Consider the following 7,591-nt stretch of genomic DNA (forward strand, 5'->3'; position numbering starts at 1 on the left):
AAGAATAATTTAAATATGGAGCAATGTTGCATGAAAAAAAAAAGAAAAAAAACGAAGATAAAAGTTCATGCATCATCCTATATAAATAATAATAATGCTGCATGGATCTTACTTGCATTACATTCATGCCATATTTTTGTTCGGGAAATATATTTTGACAATATTAGAACTCATCTGTGCAACCTTTGATACCAAAAGAAATTATTAGACTATGAGCTAGTTTGTATATATTATATATTCATTTAAAACGTGTTCACTTTTTAATTTGAACAATCTATATTACCCATCTCTCTCATGTATTTTACTTCTTTTTTGAAACACTAATTAAAAATTAAAAACTTAAAATAAAATGGTTAACAAATATGTCCTAAATTTATAAAAATATGAACTCATGTTTATAAGAAGTTGGGCGCTTAGTAAGGCTTTGTAGTATGGTATATACAACGACATTTTACATTATGAGATTTGCAATCTAGGCTCGGCCACATAATGGGAGGCCACTATAATATTGTAGAACTCGCATTTTATGGAAATAAAACATAATATTACTCAGTTACAAGTTAAGAGAAATATCACTAAATCACAATACTAGCCGCTTAATACATATAGTTTTAAAATTTAGCTTGTCACTCACAAAGTTGATTATCCCCACCATATTTAAGATGCTTTTATTTCACTCTATAGAAAATTACCATGCAGGAAAGTGTTTTATCATTATACACATAAAAGCACATAAAAGAGATATTTGAAGCAAGGGTTGGGTTATGATGGTTGTCACGGGAAGGTTGGTGTAGGATGAGACGCATATATATGCATGTGGTAGGTTTTTACTTTCCTTGTTAGTAGGTTGACAGTTGAGTACTATTAGAAAAGGAGAAGAAGATGCGTGTGGTTAGTTTGAGGGCAATATAAATACATTGATAGGTGGAACAACAATGTCTTATGGGACAAAAATTTCACTTTGCCGGGAATACAACTCGATATACTAAATGTCATAATACAAGTATTTAAAAAAATATTTAAATGTCCAACTATTTATATTATAACATTTGACGTACCTGATTGTATTTCTATGATCTTACAAATGTGACAATAACACACCATTGATTTTGTCGATAAAAATATTTCATCCTTTACTCTGTTTTGGTGAAATTTCACCATCTAATCTTTAATACAATCATCACAATATGACAAGAGGGTCCATTAGATAAATTTGTGAAGAAAAGTATAGAATCAAGTCTTCATTATTTTTCTTGGGATCAAGTCCTTTTTTTTCTTTTCTTTTCTTTTTTATCTTTGTGTGGGCAAAATTACAATATGAGAAATGTTAAGAAGATTTAAAAGTGAAACTCTTTATAGATTTTTTGTCATCTCATTTTAAAATATTATGCCAAAAATATGAGGTGACGGAAAATCCATCAAAAGTCTCATTTTGAGAGAGAGTCTCCTTAGCATTTCTATTATTTGTTGAGAAATACTAAGAAGACTTTTTCAAAGTGGGACTCTTCATGGATTCTCTATGGATTATCCGCCATCTCATATATTTTAATACAATGTTTTATAATGTTGGCACGAAAATTGTGCAAAAAACATGATATGGCAAAAAATTCACGGAGAGTGGGAAAGAGCCTCCTTAGCATTTCCCTTACTTGTGTTCATTCATCTTATTTCTCGATTTTGCTAGATTTGTAAAGAATCTCGATTCCACCATGAGATGAACGCAAGTATTTTCTATATTTATTTGGTTTATTCTAAACAAGGACAAAAGGGGGTATTGGGGATCAGCCTTTCGTTATAAGATTTTATAAAAGAGGTTCTTTCTCCATTTTTGTTAAAATGTAAAGGAAGTTTATGCAATGCTAAGCATACGTGTTCGGTCGTTCCTTCAAAATTCTCGGCATTCAAATCTTTAATCGGATCTGGAAAAAGTAATCTTCTCCCTTAACAAGCATTCGGTACCTGCTTTTGTCGAAGAATCACATGATTTATGATTTCCAAGCCAAAGCAAAGAATTAGGCTCAACCACTCTTTTATTATAATAGGGTTCTTCTCCTTCTTTTCACCACTTCTCTTTTAGCTCTTAATGTATATGTATATGGCCAAAAGAACTTTGGTACGAACCTAACAACGTGAGTTTGTAACTAAACAAAGTATTAAAGTGATTGATTGTATAAAGAGACTGAGTTCGGCCTTGTTAGAATAACAAGAAAAACCCTACTAGTATGTGTAATTAACAAATAAAACGAAGCTAACTCTCCCAGGTTCTAATACTATTCAGAACCACGCAATGTCAACTAGACCTGGTAAACATGTTGTATTTGTCGTGTTCGTGTCATACCCGTTATCTTTATGGATTGTCATGTAGTCAAATTCGTTATTTTTACGAGTTCTTAATAAGTAACCTAATAATGACCTTACTCGTTAACGAGTTGACTTAGAAACTATTGTTTTTGTGTTATTTCGTATTAGGTAAACGAGTTAGTAAAAAATTGTCATGGCTAATGTCTAGACCTGACAAACCTGGTCATTTTTTAGTCATATCTGTTATCTTTATGGATTCTTAACATGTGATTCTATACTGACCTAACTCGTTAACAGATTGTACCTGTTATTTTTGTATCATACTGAATTAATGGATTATCAAGCCTAATACTAACCACAATCTCAGAGACAAAATGTGGACTACCAATCAGTAAACATTTTTTTAACAAAAAAGTAATTTAAAGTAATGAGGTCTTCTCTCTTTCAAGTAGGAACCAGATTAATTCTTTTAACTTGTTTTTTCAATTTTCTCCGAAAAACTTGTTTTTTCAAATACTTTGAGTTCGCATGAATACTACCTCCTTACACATTTGCCATCTTGCAAAGGCAGACTGGTTGGTTTTTTTAATTTTTATATACCGGGGATCCATACTTTTGTTTTACTTTACTAAGTTCTTGTCGGTGCCGCTATATTTTAAGGTTTTACTTTCTTAAGTTTTTGTCGGTGCCTATATTTTGGAGTAAGATTCTTTCTTCTTCGTTTTTTTCATCACTTTCCTCCCTTTTTATTTAAACTGTTATTATTAAGTTACGTTAATATTTTATATTAATTATTTTTATGGAGAGAAAAAAAAACTAGAGATTGTGAGAGAAGAGAAGGGAATGAAAATAGGAAGGAGAGAATCTTAGTCCGTATATTTTATGGGTATGCTATCTACTCACCTTTTGTTAATTTTTGTCATTTAATATTCTTCAAATCATTTGACTCAACGGTCGAAGAAGAATGTCTGTTAAAGAGTCGAAAAAGAGTGTCTAAAAAATAAAATAAAATAAAGATGTGTAGATAACATCACTTCAATGAAAATTATTCCCTCACGTTAATTCTCCATTTCTTTTACTCTTTCTGACATTTTGAAACTTGTGTTCTTATTTGCAAGGTTTTAAAAAATGTTAGGTGCTAGTCGGGTGGCAGGCAGAGGCCTAGCCTAGGTGGCTAGGCGGCCTAGGTAGATTTATGTAAATTTATTATATATCTTGTAAATAAATGCTTATTTACACCTTAAAAAAAAAACTATACTTGTATGGATAATGAAAGAATGAAAATGCAAAAATAGAAGTAGAAGAATACACAAAGTATCCAAAAAGTTCAATATTTAAAAAACAGTAAGCATATAATCATAAGGAGGAGGATTCTTGGATGACAGACTAAATTCTTCTTGTTCATGATCCTTGCATTGAATTGGATATAGACTAAATTATTTAACCTTGTTGTATCTAGTTTATTTCTTTTCTTTGTATGTATCACCTCAAAAATGCCCCAATTCGTTTCACTATTGGATGAACTTGTAGTAAATCCATTATTTGCAAATGAGGTACACCATTTCCATAAGTATACCATCATGAAACCAAAAAAGAAAAAAGCACACAATTTGACACACCCCGATCCTAGAATCAAGGCGTGTTGGCCGTCACATGACGTCGAGGTAGGTCACTGTGGTATATTCATATACCCAAATTGAGCATTGTATGAGAAGTTATTACGCATTGTTGGTTATGTGCTTTAAATAACGTTTTTATAGTTGTTTCGCATATAGGTGATACCTATCCCGATGACAAGCGCATTCAAGGACGTCACGGGGGTTACGACCCTTCGACTTACCAGTGAGTGGGCAGTATTTTCTGTATTTACCTATATACTATTGATTTTTCCCAGAAATTGAATTTAAATGAAAGTATGTTTTGAAATGCCATGCATGCATATTATATGAAATATATGAATTAGTATTTGATGCATATATGTGAATTGGTGATGTGGACACACATGTGAGTATCAGGTGAGTTTTATGTTATTCATATGATTTATTGATGATGTGAATTGTATTGAAAGCTCAAACCTGCACCCCTGGTGTTAGTGCTTATTTATTCACCCCGCACCACATGCTCACCTTGGATCCAAGTAGTCGTACATACCATTAGAGGGTTCCGACATGTCGTACAGACCATGAGAGGTGGTTCCAACTTGTAGGTGATTTTAGATTATTATACAGTTGTTGATGAGAGAAGCACTAGAGCGTATTCTTACACCTTTCTTATCGTACAAACTACTTCAGGTAGTTCCGATTTATGTGTAGAGTAGCGCCGTATAGGTCACTGCGGTGACTCCAATTGGATTGAATATTGAGCTATAGAATTAACCGTACAGGACCAATTGCAGGGTCTTCGGTTGATTCCTTATTTCACATGTTATAATGTTGCATCCTTATTCTGTTATTGACGCTTATGGCATGGCATACTTTCTGGTTTTTGATAAAGATTGGTGATTTGAGATATATGAAGATTTATATGCATATTATGTTATTTTCTGGGAAAGTATACAGGTTTTACAGTGAGGGTTTATAAATGTTATTAAATGAAATGTTTTCAAAAAACTTTGTTTTACTGACCCACTCAATTTTGTTTTGCGCCCCTCCAGGTTCTAGATAGCAGCGTTGGTGGCCCACGAGGATCTCCACGGCGTTCTGATAGACTCCTTAAATGTAGGACTCACATGTGGGTGTTGTAATTTAGTTATAGTCCTACTTGACTGCACTTAGTACTTATGCTCTGAATATGTGTGTTTCACACTTAACTTACTCTAGCATGTTAGTTGAATATTATTGCTAGTAGATGTTTTTATTCCTTCGTATTTCCTTTATCTTTTGCTTCCGCGTCGCACTTTTGGTTACGTCACACCCACGTGACGGCCAGCACGCCTTGATTCTAAGATTGGGGTGTGTCACAATTAATAAAAAACAAAAAAAAACCACCCGCCTAGGAACCACCTAAGACCGCCTAGGTGCCGCCTAGCCTAGCTCCAGACTGATTTTTTGAAACGATTTGCCCTAAATCGCGGGGGCCTTCATTGCCTAGCCTCGGCCAATTTTTAGAACACTTGTTATTTGCAATGATGCAAGAGATATTTGTCCAATTAAAGCCACTTAATTATGTAATCAATAATTGGTCCAAATTGTAGTGGACAAGTTGTTGGGTTTTCACTTATATGTTCTGAATTTGAAACTCTGTTTTCCCTAAATAATTCTAATAGCTCAAAACTCTCCCCTCCCCTTAAATAATAATGAATTAAAAAAGTATTTGGTTTTTATTTTCTTTTTCTATTGTTCTTTCATTTTCTTTGGCTTTTTAGCCAAAATAGTATCTGAGATTGTCATAAGACTTACTCCAACCCTTGGAGTAAAACTCAAATTTTAGGTTTTAAACTTATCCCAACTTGCTCCAACCCTTGAGGCAAATATGAGTTAAAACTCAAAACTCATTTCGGAGCCCAATTAGCCCAGGATCCCCCCCTGAGTTAGTGTAGCTGGTCCACCATATATGTATATATTTTTTAGTTTTATATTTATAATTTCATTGAATCCAACGATTAAGATCTCATTTGATGAAATCCAACAGTAAAAAAAAAATCTAACGGTCCAAATTTAAATCCAATGGTTAAAGTAATTAAAAAAAAAAATCTTTTATGTGTTTCATTTACTTTCATAGTGTTTCATGAGTTTCATGATGTTGGTTAGTGATTTTTCAATATTTTTCGGAATCTAAATATTTTTAGGTTAAAATGTTCATAAAATTAAATTAGGATAGTCTACATAATTTTTTTTCTTTTTAAAAAGTTACTTTAAGAAGAAAAAAAATAGTTTAAATTCATTCTTTAATGATCCAGGGCTAAAATTTTAACCCAGAAGGGTTGGAGCAAAAAAGCTATTTCTTGGCTAAAAATTTTAGGTTTTAGCCCAGGGGTTGGAGATGGTCTAACTCCTCATTTTGGTCCCTAAGATTTTAACATGATATAAGTAGTCCTTGAAATTGTCCATCGTCAATCATTTTGGTAATTCTGTGAAAAAATTCTGTTAAATTGAAAAAACAACCAGTTCAAGGAGGTTGATTTGACAAAATATTCTTAATTTAATGGAGATTTCTCACAGAAGAACCAAAATGATTGACTGTAGTTGAATATCAGAGTGCGCAACAAACAAGACTAATAAAATAATAGAAATATTATTAAACAAACGAGAATGCCGGAACGGCTACAAAACCCTAAGAGACTACATTGTGAATAACTTGATCTCTAATGAATAACAAAGCACCCTATTTATAATAAACTAACCCTAATCTCTAACAAAACCTAATTCTAACCAGCTAAGCCTAGAAAACCAAATATTCAAATAAACCAAAATACTAATATTTTTCCAACAGGACAATCTCAGATACCACTTGTACTGATTTTCAATCTTAGGGACTAAACTAAAGAGTTATGTCGATCTCAAATATCATTTGAATAAAAAAGAAAAAAAAAACCTTTTCATTTTTAAGTTGATGCCATTTTAGTGGATCATAATCTTAGGTTAAGATGGACTGTACAAGTGTAGTCTTGCTTGCAGGTGGCAAGATGCTGGTACTTCTATTTTTTTAAGTTTATAAATTAGATTGTAGTTGATGTCTTCAAGAAGGTTGGGGCATCCCTCTGTTAAGAAAATTCAAAACAACAAGAAGACGACGACGATGATTGGGTCTCAATGTGCAGTGGAATCATAAGAGCACTGTTAACCAACAATGCCACATGGTTAGAGGGATGTTTCGTTCAGTAATGTTCTTTTTTAGCGGGACAAACTCATTGTATATGACAATAAATTTTTGACGTAGTATTAGTATTTCATGTGTTATCATATACATATATGAATTAATACAAAAATCCATATCTCGTAGTGATGTTAGAGTCGAACCAAAACTTCTCTTAACTGAAAAAGTTTATCGATTAATGTTAGAAATACCATATATTTATATCATATTATTGTACCAGATATGACAAATGATGCATACAACCAACAACTAATGAGATAAACTTGTTAATTACGAATCATGCATGAACTTATTCTACTTTTTGTATTGTCCATTGCTTCAAAATGGATGCGCCCTTATCTTTGCTACCTTTGAGATTGCTTATTCTCTCCAATAATTACTAATATAATCATGCATAACCAAAGAAAATTCCCCAATAAACCAACTGATGAAAGCAATTCCCTCTTGTGGGCCTCTTCCCATTTTAGTATGCTAA

Source organism: Malus domestica, chromosome 03 (genome assembly GCF_042453785.1).
Source record: "Malus domestica chromosome 03, GDT2T_hap1".
NCBI classification, from domain to species: domain Eukaryota; kingdom Viridiplantae; phylum Streptophyta; class Magnoliopsida; order Rosales; family Rosaceae; genus Malus; species Malus domestica.